This window comes from Thunnus albacares, chromosome 1 (genome assembly GCF_914725855.1).
Source record: "Thunnus albacares chromosome 1, fThuAlb1.1, whole genome shotgun sequence".
NCBI classification, from domain to species: domain Eukaryota; kingdom Metazoa; phylum Chordata; class Actinopteri; order Scombriformes; family Scombridae; genus Thunnus; species Thunnus albacares.
In genome coordinates, this window is record NC_058106.1 from 35,843,079 (window position 1) to 35,863,016 (window position 19,938).

Below are 19,938 nucleotides of genomic sequence, written 5' to 3' on the forward strand. Positions count from 1 at the left end.
TCAGAGTCTTTGAAACATTATTTAGACTTTCACGTTGGAAAATACAATTAATACAAACTGTGTCCTAACTGAAGACTTAATAACAAAAACATGAACAATGCAGCGAATTAAAAGACAAATTTAAAGACTTTCTTTTTACTTTCTAGTCAAAATTTGAGATCTGAGATTGATAAATGGGTTATATTTCATGCCCAGTTCTTTCTATTTCTAGCTGTATATCATAATATAGCCTAATCATTATTTCAATAAGAGCTGCAGCCATTAATAAATTAAATGATTAGTCGACTGACACAAGTTTTGTTAATTGATTCATCGTTTTAGTCATTTTTTTAAGAAAAAGTGATCAATTCTGTTGCTCCAGCTTCTTAAATGTCAACATTTCCTGTGGGTAAACTGGGTAATGGACTAAACAAGACATTTGAGGTTGTATCTCGGTACTTTCTGACATTTCAAAGCCGACAAATCGATTAATCGAGAAAATACTTTGAACGCCACTGGGATTCGTTCATTTACGACTTTTGCAACCTCGGACACCGGATTGTCCGACGGGTTCCTGAATGCATCATGAGCCACCAGATGAGTGTAGGTGTTGAGCTGTAAGGCCGATCCTTCCTTCATCTTCATCCTCATCCGCAGCCCCGCAGCAGCAGCAGGAGCAGCAGCAGCAGCAGCAGCAGCATCAGCACCGCCCCTCCCTCAGCTCCATCCGCACCTCTGACGGACGGTAAGACACCTCTCCGTTTATTCTCCGTTAAAACAGCTTCACAAAACGGCGGAAAACCTGCTTCTTTTTTCTAGTTAAAGACGCATTAAAAAAAAAAAAAAGCAGGCGGAGAGTGACTCGGAGGATGACTGCTGGACTGGTGGTGTGATCAGGCTCCGCTGCTTGTTTTTTTTTTATACATCGTTAATCTGGAGCGTCTCACTGCAGGCAGATGGTCGAAATCACTGGAGGAATCTGCCTCTATGAATCTGTATTGACAGTAAATGTGAGGATTCAAAAACCAGATTCGTTGTAGACTTTTTTTTCTGAGGCCGTGGACTACATATGATGTGAGTAAAATTATGGCTAAATCTTTTCACTGGATGCTGCACTTGTTTACATATGCTGTTACTTTGATATGAGAAGCCTGTTCTGTCTCATTTATTACAACAATTTTCAGATAGGAAACATGTATTTATGACGCATTTTAGATGATTATGTACTTTCCTGTATCAGAGCTATCCTACTGAGGTCATCAGTCCTAACTCCCCCTCAGCACAAACACATAAAAATTACATTTAAATGTGTATTTTCTGCACATGTCATCACCTTACACAATGGTTTCAAATGCTAGGAATGTAATTAGAGTGGAATCTCTTTATTTTGTATGTATTTCTGGCTTAAAAACAGTCAAATCTACGAATAAAACCCCCTAAAAATAGAAGATCTGCCTTAAAATAAACTCATCATGTATAATTTATGCGCATTTGTTGAATATTTCTCCGCCTTTTAGGTCGTTAAAACATGCAAAATACTTAAAAACAAGACTTAAGACATGACCTCGTTGTCCTTTACTGTAGCTACAGCTTCCTACGGCTAAAGGTTAATTATATTTTATATTATAGCAGAGGATGATGATGCAGTTGTGGTGTGAAGGCCTGAAGCCTCTCTTCTTATCAGCTACCAGTGTAAACAGCCTGTCTGACTCATGTTCACATTTTAACCCGCAGTTAATGTTCATTTGTCAGGGCACGAGCTGCTCTCAATTCACTTCAGTAAATTTAGGTGACCTGATTTATAAGGTGGTGAAAAAAAAAACACAACACAACACAACACAACACAACACAGCACATCTTCTGACCTGAAGGCAACAGCTGAGACTCAGTGACAGTGAAGCTGAGTTTCTGGTCTACAGCAGCGGATTCACTCGAGTGTAAACTGTTCAGGGATGTGGATTAGATTGCACTCCCCAAATAACCCCAAACTTATGCAACTGACTAGACAAAAAAAAACGTCTAAAAATAGAAACTTGACTGACAGCTGTTATCAAATCAGGCGAAAAAAAAATAAAAATTACGTGAGTTTTATTGACATGACGGAAATGTTATATTTAGCTGATGTTCAGTGCTGAAAAGTCGATTAATTGATAAGCCGCTCGATTCAAATAAGGGACGACAGTTTTGATAACTGACTTATTGTTACATTTATTTATCAAGCTGCTTTTCAAACTAGCTTTTTCCTGTTTTATATCATTTGTAATTTAATATCATCGGGTTTTGGACAACAATTATTTCCTTTAACCTGCTTATTCTGATGATAGAACAGTGAAAAATATTAAAATATTTCAGAAACCGGAGGTGACATCTTCAGATTGTTTGTTTTTGTCTGACCAACAGTCCCTAACCCAATGATATTTATTTAACTATCATATAAGTCAACAAGAGAATTTTTGTCATTTTTACTTGAAAAATTACTTGTAGCTGATTAATTTTCTGTCAATCAACTAATTGATTCATCGTTTCAGATTTATCAGCTCAGGGTCTGAGAAATAATTTTCACAAGACTAAAAATATTAATCAACTAATGGACAGAACATCAATAATAGTTAGCTGTAGCTCCACCTATGTTGTAACTAGAGCTGCAACTAATGATTGTTGACATAACTGATTAATCTGTATGTTATTTTCTCAATTAATTGATTAATCATTTGGTCTATAAAACTGAAAAATGTCGATGAAAACATCCTGGAGCACAAGGTGACGTATCTTTAAATGTCTTGTTTTGTCCGACATTCAGTCCCAAAAATATTAATTAACTATAATATAAATGAGCAAATACTCACATTTAAGGACCTGGATCCATCAAATGTTTAGAACTGTTGTTTTAAAAGTGACTTGATTGATTATTTGATTATCTAAACGGTTGCCGATTCATTTTCTTTCAAGCGAGCGATCAATTAATCGACTAATTGTTGCAGCTCTAAAGAGGCGGTTTATTATTACTGCCCCTAACTGGAGGCTGTCATTGAAACGTCCTTGAACAGGCTTCATCTTTCACACAGACTGAAGGGTTTGGACGTGCAGGTCGGGGCAGGAGGACAGAGCGGAGCGGCTCAGGTCGTCGGCCATCTTGTAATAATGTTTCCAGATTCTGTGACGGAACTCGTTTCATGACGTCGACCGAATGAGATCAGATTGTTTTCTTTCTATTATCAGAATCTCCTTTAGACGAACCCATCCACCTGCTCCTCCTCAGTAACCCCCACATAGTGCGCTCGGTGAACTCCCACAATGCCTCAGGGCGGGTGAGGCAGAGTGCTTAGCTCAGCGGGATCAGGCGGGGTGGAGCGTGGTTACACTGGCTTCCCTGCAACAGAGACAGTTGTGTGTGCTGATACTCGAAATCAGCACAGGCTTTCTAATTCTTAAAGCAAAAAAATCCACCCTGAAATACTCCGCTTTGTGCTCGCCGTGTACCTTCGGCGTTTGATAATCAAAAAGCAAGGACGTCCTTCCAGAGCTGCCTTTATATCCAACAACTATAACACAGAAATCCATCGAACTAGAAGCACAAAGATTGATTTCTACACCCGCAGTATCGCCTCAAAAGACAAGTGCTTTGAGGAAGAGAAGTACAAAAACCTGCTTTCTCACTTGTACTAACTGCTGCTGCCTTCATGTAACCGACAGCACAAGGTCTCTTCTCTAGGATCTGAGGAATTATGGGAAATGCAGGGAATTATTAAAGGATAAGGCTGCAATTTTCTATATTTTTCTTACAATAAATCTCATGTGCAGAGCCAAACTAACAATCTAACAAGTATTGTATGTGTATCCAAAGCCTGATTCATCTTATTCCTGTGCTGTAAACCTCCGTTGTCGTCCAAATAATGTTAAAAGTTCATCAATGAGACTTGTTCCTTCACCACGAAGGAAAGAACAAGTTCTGGACACGTTTGTACGTTGTACTTTTTAGATTTTTTAACCCTCCTGTTGTCCTCGGGTCAAATTTGACCCATTTTCAAATGTTTTTATATCACAAATATGAATTTCTTTCATCTAATTGCCTGAAAATCACATGGATGGTTCCATACCACACACTTTGCAAGTTAAAGTAATGATCACTACGTTCATTGAATTTTGGGTGTTTTATTAAAATTCATAGCATCTGTGGACAACAGGAGGGTCAAAGAACTTCAGTACAAAGTCAAGAGGTTGTGATATGTAGCACAACAAGCAAGTGAAACTCTGTAAACAGAACCACGTTCCCACACATGTGCAGCGGCATCTGCTTTACACAGAACTACTCTCCAGAGACTGAAAATCTGATCACTGTTATTAGTCTTTGGAGCCATTTCTAACCAAACTAATGTGACCATAATCTTCAGGGATGAAGGAACATGTCTCCCAGTGTGGCGGTGTGACTCATTGATGTGTTTTTAATAGCTTTTTGGACAACGATGGAGGTCTACAGCACAGAGGAATGAGATATATCAGGCTTTGATACACACAAAATACTTTATTTGGCTCCAAACATGAGATTTGTTGATAATAAGTAAAATATAAAAACATCAACAGCCTTATCCTTTAACAATATTATAGGTAGATGAGACCAGCTGAGGGAAAGCTGGGACTATAAAGTAGTAATGAAATGATTAGTCGCAAGTAACTTGATTAACAGCAGAAATTGCACCATTTGCAGTTGAAAATAGTCCCCAGTGAATGCACTATTGAATAACTAAAAACTACAGTGTCCAGCTCTTTGATGAGTCTTTTTTAAAAAATGGAATTATATATTTGACCCATTTTTTAAGATTTATCTCTTCAGTGGAACCGATGGGCTTTAGGTTGAGAGCCAGTCAGAAAGTATCGACACATTGTTGGTTTTTGGTCTTTTCATTGAATTAGTTGACAATAAGAAAAACACAAACCATCACCGGTCTTATTCTTTAAGATGCTCTTATAGCACTGTAAGTAAATACAGTATGTACAACACATGGTGTGGTGAGTAATAGGTCGTTGGGATGAAACGGAGGACTATTTTAAACATGTTACTGTTATATAAATCCACAGGCTGTTTATCTCTACAGGAGAAGGTTCTACAGTGCAAATTGGTTTCTGTTGCTTCTAACAAGCCCTGTTTCCTGGTTACGTGAGGCAAGACCTTTTTTTTGCAGCAGGTGGTAAATGGAAGAAATGAAATATACTCGTCTTATAGCTCCGTTGTGTGACATTTTCAGATATCAAAAAATGAAGTAAGCAGTACAGCGGTGTAGAGGTTTGCACTGGTTTGAATCTGCAGGCTGACTGGGTTTCCTCCCACAGTCCAGATACATGCAGGTTAGGTTGATTGGTGACATTTACTGGCCATGTTTCCATCCAAATGTAGCACAAATTTTTATCCAAATTGCCAGAAAATCTGCAAAAGAAAATGGTAATTAATGCATGTAAATATTAGGAGTTCATCAAGATAAACAGTAGGTGGTGCTACTTCTCCTGTTGGTGCCATTAAATCATTGCAGAAGGAGAAGACACAACAATATTAAAAGCGCGACAGTCAAAGCTCAAACGATGGAAAACCATGTGGAACAGATGATGGAAATATGACATTTCTGTTAGTTTTATGTATGAATTTGAGGAACGTTACAGTCTCCTCGTCGCTCCACACAGATCTGATGTTTATTATTCACTAAATCTGTTTCCATTGCACTTTATCAATCCACCAATTTTTTTGGGACATACTTCCACTTTTTCATGGCTAAATTGAAAATGAGCATTTAAAACAGGTGGAAATAAATAAATAAATAAACGCATTTATTGAAATTCCGTCTTCCAGCCTCGTGTTCAGTGTTGCGAGTCTATAATCGGGGGTGAAAGCAGCTCTCGGAGAGTCCAGCTCAGTTTTGTGCTCGCTCATGCTGCGAGATGCAATTACACTCTGATCTGTATCTGTTCACACCGGAGCTTTGCATGTTCCCATCTCACACAGACCACCGGTTGATGGATCACCTTCAAATTGTCCCGAGTGCACCTCTCCACCCCGAGTGCTCATTTAATTAAGCCTGTTTGCTGTCAAGTTCCCAAAGCATTCAGACTAATTAATGACGTCACACGTTTATACACTTAACATCGTCTACGGCTTAAGAGAAGACAAAGGTTTTTGTAATGATAAGTTAATATAGATACTTATTAAGAGTTGAATTTAATTAAAATGGACAAATAAGTGATTCTACAAGTATTGAAATATTACTTTTAAAGATAAACTCAGCGTTACTCATTAAAGAAACATTAACTTTTGATCCAATTCACTTTAATCGGAAGGTTTTTATGTTTCAATGTTTGATCCTGACAAACTATTTTCAGTTTTTTGTGTCAAATGTCATGAAAAACTACAGCAAACATGAAGCTCAGTGTCTGCTGCATGAAACTGGAGTTTTATTATACATCAGTTTAAAATAAAACCAACCAAAACCATTAAAAAACAGTTGCTGGATTCATCCAAAATGGATCGACAGGACATATTTTGATGTCTAGGTATGAGAAATTGTTGCCTTTAAACTGTTTTCAGAACTTTTTCAAGCTAAATTCTCTAACGGACAGCTAACATTGTGGGGAAAAGGATTAGTCTGAGTCAGGACCGAGTCCAGTTTGAAGTCTTTCCTGAAGGGGGTCACATTCAGACCGACACTAGAACTAATCAAACAACACAGCCTCCTAATTCATGTCAGTGAGAGGATGGAGATGCAGACAACTCTGATGAAAAATGCAGGTTTTTCCTGCAGACGTGTTCAAACTGACTTTTGCTGCAACACAATCCAAAGTCCTTCTGGCAGTTCATCTTAACCTCATGATCGTTGAGTTAGACAACCAGTCTGTCTAACAAGAGCAACAAATCCTCCAAATTAAATAACCAAACATGTCTTTTGTCCACATAATCCAGAACGACACATTTTCTAATCTGGAGCCCCTTTCGGCAGTAATTGGCAGGACAACATCATTTGTCTGTTTTCCAAAACTGTTACACATCACTGTTAAAAAATAATGATGTTTTATGATGTGACAACTCTGTGGTTTATGTCTGATTATGTTTAGGCACAAAAACCACTTTGGTTTGGTTTTGGGAAAGATCATAGTTCGGGTTAAAAAGACTCTTTGTTAAGGTTAGAGAAACATGGCGGGGGTTAAAATTATTACTTCCTTAAAGGTAGGCGGCCCTCATCGTCATGGCTACAATAATAATAACTGTGAGGTTAAGGTTAGGGGACAATCATAGTCATGGTCTTAACTCAGGGTTGGAAACAGGAAATGAACAACAGTCTCCTGTGGCAAAGTCCGGTGACCTCCTCACATAATTTGTCGCTATAAATTGACATCATCTGATTTCCTTCTTTGCTCTGGTCGTAATTAAACGGCTGATAGATGGTATCTGTCACTTGAACATCAGTACAAGTTGTTTTGGGCCAATGACTCGACATATTCTGTTGTTTTTATGGGAGGACAGTCTCCTCTAGAGACAGAAATCCTGTCTCATGTTATGATAAACTGTCTTATAAGACTTCAAACTCATGTGAGTTATATAAATTAAATGTATAAACTACTAAAACTGAAATTCCTGGATCATATTTCATTGTTTCAACAGAAGCAACAAGCTAATGCAGCTACTTTTTAAACACATAGTACTGTTTTGGGTCTGAACACCAGCTTATTCAGTCTAACAAAATATAATTGAACAATTCATTAAACTCCTTTGGTTATATACAGTATCTATAAATATAAAAATGACTTCCTGTAATAAAGAACTTTTATGTCAGGAAGCACTTAATGTCATGAAGACTCCTGCTGCTCTACAGGCTTTAATTCAGCCCTTTGATTATTTCCCTGAAGGTTCACCTGAACACTGCGTACCTGTTAAAACCTCTGACAGCGAAAGCAGCAGGTACAAATCACCTGCATGTCACCGTTATGTTCCTCCGAGGAAATGTACATTTTTATCTCTCTGTCTGTCCCTGTTGCTCGAAGTCATGATTCACTTTTATGTTTAATATCATGCAGTTACAGTGTTGGGTCTGTGTGCGACACTGGTTTATATGTTCTGTACAGGCTGATGGAAGAGGAGTTAACTGATCAATCAGGGCAGAACAGTGATTTACTAAAGTACTTATCAATCACTCTAAAGAAGAAACATCACCTCTGCCTCAGTTACACAGGGATGACGTAACCATTCTGTTATCATTGTTGGACTTTTGTTGGTTATTTTCCAAACTGACATCGTCCTTTACTTCCTGTACAAAATAGTAACTAGTTACATAAAAAATGCTGCTTAAAAAATATAACCTTCCAACCAAAAGAAGAAATAAGCTATAAAATATCAGATTCATTGGCAAAATATGTTAACACACTCAAGGAATTTGGTACGTTAGAGTCTCTCAAGCAATACAGACAATATACATATTATTTACAGACAATACACAATACATATATATAATACACAATATCCCATATCATGTATGGGAATTAAATTGTGATTTATTAGTAACTAAACAATACTGTATTTGTTGATTTGAAACAGATTGTAACAAATATCTGGTGAAACAAGAGTAGTGATGGCAGAGCAGAAAAAGTATCTGGTATAATAATATAATACAATAATATAATATAGAATATTATAATAATAGAAGAACACTGTGAAAAATGTTGATCACTGTTTCCCAAGATGCAACTAAAAATGTCTCGTTTTGTTCCCGACAAACAGTCCGAAAAACCAAAGTTTAGTTTAGCATCACAGAGGATTTAAGATGCCAGAAACTATTCATATTTGAGAAGCTGGAAATAGAGAATTTTAGCATTTTATCTTAAAAAATGTTTGATCGACTCGTTGCAGCTCTAGTAATTACTCTAGTAAACACAGAGTCCACAAGAGTAAAAATAAAAAGAGTAAAATACTGAACAGTAGCCCAGCAGTAGTTCAACAATTACTTAGAATGTAGCGTTAGCCAAACATTAGCTCCAGATACATAGTGAAGTAGCTAGTTTGATTAGCAGCAAGCTAGTCAAAGAAAAACGAAATTCTACTTAAAGGACAGTTTCACAATTTTTCAAATCTGTCTTAAAACAACAGTCAGGTGTCCATATGAACAGTGAAAGAGGTTTTCCTCGCTGTAATCATTCCTCCTGTTCATACTGGATATTAAAAGATCCTTCAATGTAGGTGATGGAGGCTAAAATCCACAGTGTGTCCTCAGTCATTTAAAAGTTGATGTGAAGCTTATATTCAGCTTCAGCAGTCTGAGTTAGTCATATCAAGTGGATATCTGACACATTTACAGTCTTTTTAGCATCAGATTTCCTCTTTGTGTTTCCCTGTTGAGCTGCAGGTGGAAGTATAGTAACAAAAAGAGGAACTTTGGCGCTAAAAAGACTGTAACGTTGAAAGATATCTACTTGATTTGACTCTTTTGGATGCTGAAGCTTCATATTAGCTTCAGATAAACTTTTAAATACATTTTTGCACAGAAGGAGGACTGTGGATTTTGTCCTCCATCACTTCCATTGTAAGTGCATTATGAAGGGATCTTCTAATGGTCAGTATGAACAGGAGGAATGATTACAGCAAGAAAAACATGTTTCAATGTTCATTTGGGCTCCTTTGAGACAGACTTGAAAAATTGTGAACACGTCCTTTAATCATAAATCAACCATCATAAAACAGCTGTAATAAAAAGAACACCTACAGATACTTTAATGCTCCAGCAGTCGTCTGTCAATATTTGCTGAGTCACAGATCTGACAAAATGGTGGACGTAACAATGTCCTGTAGAAACTGCTGTAGATCTGTGCCAGTAGGGGTTGCTATAGCAACCGAATGTTAAACCGAAACCAGCTGAAACCTGCTGCTGGTGCCTGAACAGACAGTAATTATCACCACTCTTTATACGTTGTACACTCCAGCGTGAGCAAACACCGTTAATAACCTCCACTCATTATATTCACATTCAGCTTTCCCCACTAAGCTTAATGGCCTTCTGAATGACTCTGACCTGTCGTAACGAGGGCAGCTTATTGCTTTTATAATAAAGGAACAGAATCGGTTATCATGCTGCCAAAATGAACCAGCTTACAGGTTATAAACAAAACCCGCTGCCAGCTGGACAGTGAATGAGCAGCAACCTGCCAGACAACATTAATTAGTTCGTTCTTCAAAGCTTCTGTGGCCAATTATGCTTTTATAGACTCAGCCCCATTTGTATTTGTTCATCTTAGTTAAAACTTATAGTTTACAACACTTTCGCTTATGAAATCCTCCCGAATCCTTGCTGGATAAACGGAAAAATATGTTGAAGTTGAAGTGTTTGTAATGAAACTAAGAGTCAAAATATGAGTCAGTAATTTCAGCCGCTAGGGGTCTCAATCAAAACAATAACAAAAGATGGAGTGTGATGACGGTGTGAAGTAGCAAGGGATCATGGGAGTTGTTGTCTTCGTTGTTAAATAACCAGCTTCACCGGGATAGGATTACTCCAGTGTTAATCATTCGGGATGTTTTTACCGGGAGCCGAATTACCCGCAGAGGTCTCCTCCTCTCCAGAACAAACAGACCCGGGGTCCGTTTCACAAAGCAGGTTCAACAAACTCTGAGTCTAATCCTGAACTCTGAGTTGATCTACTCTGAGATAAGAAACTCTGAGTTTCCGGTTCCAGAACAGCTGATTTGAGTCAGTTTATTCAACTCGGAGTAGTTTCACCTGGAGTTAAGCGCGTGCACCACAACTATAAAAAGCCAGCATCAATGGAGCCCCGATTCAACGAGTCACCATGGCAACGGGGAAGAGGAGGGCGGTGTTTTTCGCCCCACCAGAATTAGAAATCTTAATGCGATAATACGGCGAGTTTGAACATGTTTTCAGAAAGAAGTGCAACACCGCTGCAGCTGCAAAAGAGAGGGAGACGGCGTAGGAGAACATCGCTGCTCGGTTCAATGCGTAAGTTTAAATGTAGTCCTTTGCAATCACAATAATATTACAGAGGAAAACTGCTTGATTGGTCGCCTATTAATTTATTTCATTTAGGTCCAATCCCGCGAGGGAGAAGCGCACTTGGCAGCAGTTTAGGATAAAATATAAAAACATTGTTCAAACAGGTGAAACCTCGGCATAATCTCATGGGGGTACCTCATTTTGATCATGTTTTACATTGTAAAGTAAATATTAAGTGGCTGTTTGACTGTGCAGTTGTTTTATCCCCAACATAATGCTGGTTTCACACACATAAATGTCTTCTCATCTACATCATGTTCTGTTAAATAATTAATCCTATTGAAACTAACACAGACTTCTACTCAGCCAACAGAAAGAAGGCAGATGTCCGTAAAACGGGTGGTGGTCCAGCACCGCCACCTCTAACGGAGGCAGAGGAGCTGGCCCTAAGCCAGAATTTAGGAAGGCCAGTGGCTGGCCCCGCCACTGTACAAAAAACTTCCGTTTGCAAAGAAACGCAGCGCAACATACAATATCTGCTGGGATGTGAGAGAATTGATTACGATTAGTAATGTTGCAAATGTAAGGACGGATTAGGTTGTGTATGTAGATGATGGACTGTGACGTGAAACGGTATCTCTCAAAAAGATAATTGTCTGGAAATGCTAGAACATCTATGCGCAGTCTGATAACCATCTCTCAACGAATATTTAATTCTCTGCGCAGTAATGCTGCACCTTCATCCACGGGATCGTTATCAAAAGGACATGCCATGTTAGTGAAAAAGTCGCCACTTACTGTGCCTAATGGGCTTCTAATATACTGACTCTGATTGTTTTAATGATTTTTTAAATGACAGACGGCAGAACTAGGCTACGCCAAAACTCGCCTGCTGACTGAATGAATGAGGAAATCAAATGGAGTGTTTGGCTCTGAAAGAGGGCGGAGACTGAGAGAAACTCGAGGTTCATTGAGAAAAACCTGGTCCCGACCAGGTTAGGTTCATAGAGTCTGTTACTACGGTAACTGACCAAGAGCTTAAGTTACCTCTCTCTGTGAAACAGGCTAGAGTTATCCCTCTTTCTCTGGTTTGAGTTACCTCCCTTTTTGAAACGGAAAACTCAGAGTTTCCCTCATTTCAGGGTTAACAGACCCTGAGTTTTCACTAAACCTGCTTTGTGAAACGGACCCCCGGTGATTACAGGTAAAAACACTGAATAAAACTGTTTCACCAAGAAAAATCAGTGTTTCTCCGACGATGTACGGCGACCACCGGACGTCTGGTACGGGCTGTTAGCCGAGCTGCTGCTAACACTTGTTCGGTTTATTTCTCTTATAACTTTAGACCCAGACGTTCAGCAGGTTTCTCCCGGGAGCCGAATTATCCGCAGAGGTCTCCTCCTCTCCAGAAACAAACGTACACGCAGATTAAACTCGTTAAAAATACTAATTAAAGCTGTTTCACCTAAAAAAAATCAATATTTGCCCGACGACTTCCTGGAGGGGCTGTTAGCCGAGCTGCTGTTAACGTTTGCTCAGTTTATTTCTCTGATGACTTAAGATTCAGACGTCCAATGACTAAAATCCTTCTTCCGGCTAAAAGATATAGTTAAAAACCACCTAAATTTATCATGAAAATGTGGCTTAAAACTTAATAAAAGTCAATTTATAACAGTTTATGTGGAACAACCACAACGCTGATGTATTATCTTGTATGTGTGTAAGTTACTTTGGTAGACGCCATTGTAGCGGACAAACACAGCGCCGCCGTATGCATCTTGTGCGTGTTTACTCTTTGGTAGAGGAGGTATGACGCCACTGACATGCGACCAAATGAAACAGTCCGTTACTTTGATTAAATTACAGATTTCTCTGGGTTTGAAAATTGTTGGAAACATTTGGAATAATGTAAGTACACAACTCAACAACATATATAACATAGGTCTAGTTGTTTTTAGACATTTTAATGTGGAATAATTACATATTATACCTTTAAACTGAGTTATATTTTAATATTTTCACAGTAGAATATGGTCCGTATGTATCTTCTCTCTAATGTAGCACTGAAACACTGCAGGCAACATTTTCCCTGTTTTATTTTTAACTGCGGTGGTTGAGCAGTAGGAGGATGGTGCCATTGTGAAGTGACATATATGGAACATGGTCTACTTTTACCGTGGTGAGGTTCACAAATAAACACACACTCGCAGTTGACATCCGCCTCGGCCTCAGGTGGCATCTCGGGCACGTGAAGCCGTGGCCTCCGCTTCACTGTGAGTGGGCAGAAAAAAAAAATAGTGTCGCTGCCAGTTAAGGATGATAGCGGCTGCAATTCACCTCCCATCATGCACCGGAGGTACAAGTGTGTAGGCTCTCGCTCTGCTTTGGATTTATTCCTTAATGCTGCAAACACCCCCTCACTATTAGATATCTCACTTCCATATTCAAGAGTAGAGAGAAGCTTCTCGTTCCTTAAAGCTCAGGGAAACAAGACAGAATACATGTGCAAGAGGTTTGTGTTTATATGTGTGTTTCTACTAATATTAATAAAAATATTGTTAATCTTAGACAGAATTGACAGAATGCAGTAAGAAGTCTATTTAATGTTGCTGTTGAAGTTAATCTATGCATAAAATGGGAGAAAATTGTGGAAAATATCCGTCACATCTTCCCAGAGCCTGAGGCAACATCCTGTTTTGTCAGACCAACAGTCCCAAACGCAAAGATATTAAATTTATTATCATAGAAGACAAAGAAAACTGGCAAAGAACAGATGATAGAACCAGTGAATGTTGGGTATTTTTACATAAAAATGATCAACAACAATTTAATCTGTTCTCAGAATTTATGCCCATTAGTATTCTGTTGCACAACTAATCAATTAAGCTTATTTCAGTTCCCAGAATCAAAATATCTCAACTCAAAATGGAAAAATAAATGATCTGAGGTCTTTATCACAGACAAAAAAGACAATGAACACAAAGAAAGCAAACAAGAAAGAATGATTTTGTAAAAAACAAATGACTAACAGTTTCCAAAGAATTATAACTTTATCGTCTATACTGTGTGAAATTTTGCTACAAAGGAAAACTACATTATATCCTATAAAATCCTCATGTATACTGGTGTACAGAGAGCATCTTGTGTGTGAATCATCTCATCCTGTTTTGTGACTCATGTAATTCTTTGAGGTTTATTATTTCCTAGTATATAATGCACAGGATGTATTACACTGCATCTTTTACAGCGTACATGTATCATTTCTTAGCTACAGGCAACACTGACCATTCATTCATCATCCAGTTGTTAAGGAGACAGTCTTACACACCAACCATAATGTGTGTGTGTGTGTGTTTTTCTGTGTTTTGTCGCTGCCACTTTATCCCCTCAGAGCCAACAAGACAAACAGAGGGTCACAGTTCTACCAGCATCCACGCTGCCCCGCTTATCCTCCCATTATTAGTCCTTGGTATTCAGCCAGATGAGAGACTCGAGCCACAGAGGCCCAGACTGCATTTTGTCGAACATTTGTTTCCATGATAACAGTCTGAATGATTTGTGGGCACTGAAGTGGTTTTGCAGGAGATTGTCCTTGGACATGTTAATAACTAGAAATAGGAGCGAGAGGAGCGAGGCGGTTAATAAGCTTCTCAGACATGCAAAGCGTTTATATCGGATGGCTCGAGTGGTCGTGTTTTGGCACAACACAGAGGATATGGATTAGAGAGCCCAACCATCCCCCCTTCTGTTGGTCATTTTATTGCCTCACTAACATTACTGTACATCCACCTGCTTTTATTTGCATTTTCAGTTTGTGCATAAAAAATTGAAATGTTGAAAAATTCTAAAAAAACACCCAAATGTTGCAAGAAAAAGTTTGTATGCTTGGTTGAGGTGGAAAAGTCGGCGTATCGATAAAAGCTGATAAATGATGACGTACATGAGTCATGTGACTTCACTGAAGAGATGAAAAATAGCAGCAGATCTGTGTTAATTAAATTAAATTAAATTAATACATGAAACAAACAGAAATGTCATATTTCCACCATGTTTTTAAATATTGTTTTTCACCATTTGAGGTTTAATGACGTCATCTCGTTGTGTTTAACGGTCCCTGACTGGAGAATTATCACCACCAGCTGTTTATCTCGACAACCCAACGGCTGCGGATGGAAACGTGCATTAATTCTAATTTTATCTTACCGATTTTCTGGAAATTCCATTAAAACGGGAACCTGGCTTGTGACAATCACAACTTAATCATCGGCTCAATAAACGATCAGACACAGCTGGGTTCTCGTTTCTAACTAACAGAAAACAATCGACTGAAATGTTCCTGTAGCAAGTATGAAAAATGATCAAATGTACTTTGTCACATGGTTACACTTGTTTACTTTACATTCTTTGATCAGATATTGTCTTGAGTTTGGTTTCTGATAGCTGGTTCCATCTGGGATCGGTTCCCAGTTGGCAACAATTGGTTAACAAATCTCTTATCAAACATTTCAGCTTGTAATTTATCATCTTTTATTCAGATTTTAACTTTCAGTATGGTGCTAACTGTTGTTTTATCCAGTTAAACATGATATTGCGTAAATGTCATTTCCTCAAACATCACTGGCAGCAAATTAAATCAGTTGAAGCTTATTAACGTTAATTCCACAACGGCTATAACAAAACTTTTAGCTGTCGTCTGAATAATGTGCTACAGCGAAAAGAAACACGTCAACCTATGGCTGCGAGTCGACTGTTCAACGCCAACAACATGGTGACGATTCTTCATTGGATTAAAGACTTTGCTGTGTTTCAGGAGAATTTCTGGTTTTGAGCTGCTTTAATGTTAAATGTGGCTCCATCCATCCATATCGTATCACATCATCATTATCAACTGGATCTCTAATATTTGTAGCAAGTAGTTAGTAAAAAAATAAAATGTAAAAGTAAATATGCTGTAGATGTTATTACAATGTGTCAGATACGTTTGTAACATTCATGTTTAATCAACATTTCATAAATGATGAGGTTCTTTTTCAGGTTATTTTCAGGTTATTAACATTAATTAAGCTGCCGCTCAAAACTGCAGTGTTTCTGGTATTTCAGACAAAATTTAAACCTTTGAGTTTTAGTTACTTATAACTTAAGTTACTTGCAAATGTTGAAATTGAATCTAATTAGATTTAATAAGAGATTTCAAACTATTTGTTTTTGATAAAAAATGCCGTTGAATCCTTTGTAGTCGTGAACTAAATCAAGAAATCACAAAATTTTACTGCATGTAGGCAAATTCTTGAAGTGGTCACATTAGTCACTGTTGCATTAAGAAGTTTAGCATATTTTAAAAGGGCTTTTGAGGAAAAACATGGTATTGTTACAGAGAATCAGGTCTTGTATTTGCACCAGTAGCATAAAACTTCAAATGATAACCTGCTTTAGTCTGATAACAGATAACACTGAGCCTAATTTTATTCTTGTTGGTACAATTTGTCTCAGATAGCAGCAGCTGTTGTGTCATGTGAGAAAGCTGTATTTGCAGTTTTTAAGCAAAACTTAAACTTGAATATTATAAAAAAGTGTTTTAGTCCAGATGTTTAGGAGCCGTCTCTCAGCTCACAGCCATGTTCCTCCTGCTGAGACGTTCCTGTCATGACGTATACGTGATATATTCTGTTATGACTCCAGTGGACAAATGAGGGTTTGTTCTCATCATTAGCAGCGGAGAGAAAACGTTCCTATCAGCTCTCTGTTTTATGAGACGATGTCGAGGTCGTTTTATCTTGATTCCGGTAAAGCACATTTTGTCTTTCAGATATCTCCTCTGGTGTCAGGACGGCGCTCAGATTAATGTGATGTCGTAACAGTTAAAGGCACTAAAAGAGATGAGATAATGTTACGCTGCTAATATAAAGAACATCTCTGTGGTCATTCAGCCCTCCCTGGAATAAAGTTATCATAGGCAGATACTGTACTGAGGAGGCCCGAGCTCTGAATCTGATACCAAGATATACTTTTAATATCTAAATGTTATTACAAATCAAAATAATTGTTGCCATTCACATTTTTTGCCATTAAAAGATCAGATAATAAGACTTAACATTATAATTCTATATATATTTCCTTAAAGGAGCACCCCACCAATTTACTATTGCACTTCTGTAACATTGTCGGACTCACGATGTACAGTTTAAACAAAAAAAAATATCAAAATCAATGCAGCAAAACCAGAGATATCGTCTTTTTCATTCCACATATTATTCTACCTTGTCAAAATCCGGCGCCTACATCACCCACAATGCAACTCGGCCGCTGACAGTTCAGCCAGAGGTCCAGGTGTGTTACACTAGTAGCGGCTAATGTAGCGTGGAGCTGCTAGCCTCCAGCAGAGAGGTCTGATAACCTCACTTCTTTCTAACTCCAAACCCTCAGATTTCTTCAACCCCAACTGACGCTGACTCAAGTGACATCACTTGAAGCAATTCTATCAGATTTCCCCTCTGGAGACACAAAAGGATTTCTACTTCTTTTTTAACTTCTTTTTTTTACTGCCCAACACCTGAAAACACACTTTGGTTGTTGCTCTTTAACAGCTTAAACAACCTTTATGATTAAAGTAGTACTGATGATTTTACAGTATCGAGAAAATCAAATCTATGACACAGGAGACATTTTTTATAACTATTGAAACCTCCTTTAATTGGTGGATCCCATCCTTTTTGGCTTGTGACACCTTAAAATAAAGTTGTTGGGACCTCTTGCCACAAGGTGTGTATACCTGTGAATTGTGAAAATTTAAAAAGAATAATTATCTTCTTTTCTATCCTGTTAATCATCTCACAATCCATCCTCGAAAACATCATGTCGAAATTCATTGCAGGAGTCCAACGATTTTTTTCCTTTGGGACCGTCCTCAAAAGTGGGATGGGTGTTTGAATTGTTGACATACTCGACAGCTGTTTACTCCAATTATTGCTCGATCCACTGTTGGCAGTAATATTAGCAACATTCAGCCACAGTTTAAACAGTTTCTGTCACTCTGTGTACTGATGTTGAGTGAAAGCAGCTGCCTGTGAGAGCCAATAAGCTGCATCTTTGGGTTTAAGAACATCTCTGCCGATTGGAATAAATACATGTAAAAGTGGCCGAGAAAGTGCTGAAACTGACACTAAATGTTTTATAGTTCGGTGGTCGTTTCATCCACATCAATAAAACATGCATACTCCAAGATCTCATAGTAATCAATGAGCTCTCAGTCTTTTCAGCAGCACTCATTAATTCATTAAAAATACAACCTCCATGCTGCATACATACATACATACATACATGCCTTCGCTCTGGTTTTGTTACTCTCACATTCAAACCGTCTCCTGGGTTTCAAAAAGGAAACTGAACCACCATTTCCACTCTGCTTGCTTGTTTGATCAGCAGCTGAGCAAATTCAGATTGCTGGTGTATTTTCAGTGAATGTAGCAGTAAAAACAACAGCAACTTTAAACTGGGCCACTGCGTGTTTACTCACTAAACAGCCGGCTGATCCGACGTTGGCCGTTCGCTCGCATAAATTGGCTCCGTCGTTCCCCCCCCAGATGCTTGTGAAACTGTTATAAAGGGGCAGCTCTTCCAGTGCCTCGTGTTATCTGTGACTTGTTTAATGAATGTAAAGTTCTCTGGCCTAACACGCAACCCCTATTATATTAAGGCATGTCATTTCCTTCCTGAGCACTTAATTTATGTATTTCACCTGTCATCGCCCTTGCCTCTCTCTCTTTTTCAGTAGGGAAAGGTGAGATAAACACCGTGTGACAGCTCCTTCAGATTTTCAAGGTGGAGGAACAGCTAAACAACATCTTTCATGCTAAATATAGATCAACCCTGATGAAGCGCTTGCATGCCTATAATGCTGCTGCTGCTGCTTTGGCACTTGCCTTCACCTCCTGTACCATGCGATGCTGCGTGCATACTCTCATGCAGTACGAGCCTCCCCTCCCCTCTCACAGACAGAAATGCTGCAATGCGTCTCCCTCAACCAGGACTGGGTCAGTGTAACTCGGCTAGCAGCAACAGCCAGAGAGAAGCGTCCCCATAGCAACAGCCAATGAGGCTTGTGGCTGAGGGATTTTTTTTTTTTTTTTTTTTTTGCATTATTGTTATGATTGTATATGAAAAGAGCATATTTGCAGGATTAAGCTCATCTGTGGTGGGGAGGGGGAGGGTTTAGTTAACACCACTGGAGAAATAAGATGGCAAGTGAGCAAGAGAGGAGACGGGGCGGGGTTGAGGATGTTTGTGCACAGCCATATGTGGAGGGTAATTACAGTGAGAAAATACTGTAAGACAGGGTGTTGTGTTGCCAGTGATTGATCCTGATCATATTTTTCATTCTGAGCAACATTGGTGTTTCTCTTCTTATTTAACCAATCAGCAGACAAAACTGTTTTTCTTTAGAGTTCTATCACAAATCCTATACACTGTTCATTAAAGCACACATCCTAAGCAGCGTAAATACAGTATTAGCATGCAGTCACTTTATAAAGGAGGCCAAATTTCCCCCCAAAACAGTTTTAAAGTCCAACTGGAATTTAACTGCATTTTTTTTGTCTACTACAGCAACACATCTGCTCTGTAACTCATCCTGTATTCACAGAAACCAAAAGGGAGAATTTTATGTTTTAAATTCTCTGATTTCATTATGGCGCCCCCTAGTTTTAGATTATTTTGATTAAATACTGTTCCATCATGTATCTGGAGGTCTTATTATGACTCAGCCAGTCAAATCTTTACATAAAGCGATAACGTGTTGTTCTATCATCAGTAGAGCAGATGGTCACACTGAGCCTGATTGCATCCTGCTACACAACACAATAGCCACAGACTCTGAACAACAACCCACATTAGCTTTCCTGCTAAAGTCTCCTTCTTATCTAACTTACACACATGAACACACGTCTTGTCCTGCAACTTAGCTTGTTGAACGAGCCACCAAACAAAC

General features: G+C 38.5%; 1 protein-coding gene across 1 annotated transcript in view; it reads left to right on the forward strand.

The window, feature by feature from the left end:
• The first annotated feature begins 613 nt into the window (after positions 1–613).
• Positions 614–19,938, forward strand: part of map1aa (microtubule-associated protein 1Aa) — a 32,767-nt gene continuing 13,442 nt past the window's right edge. Inside the window, exon 1 of the mRNA XM_044356764.1 lies at positions 614–724. The gene's annotated coding sequence lies outside the window, so the exon portion shown is untranslated. The remainder of the gene's footprint in view (positions 725–19,938) is intronic.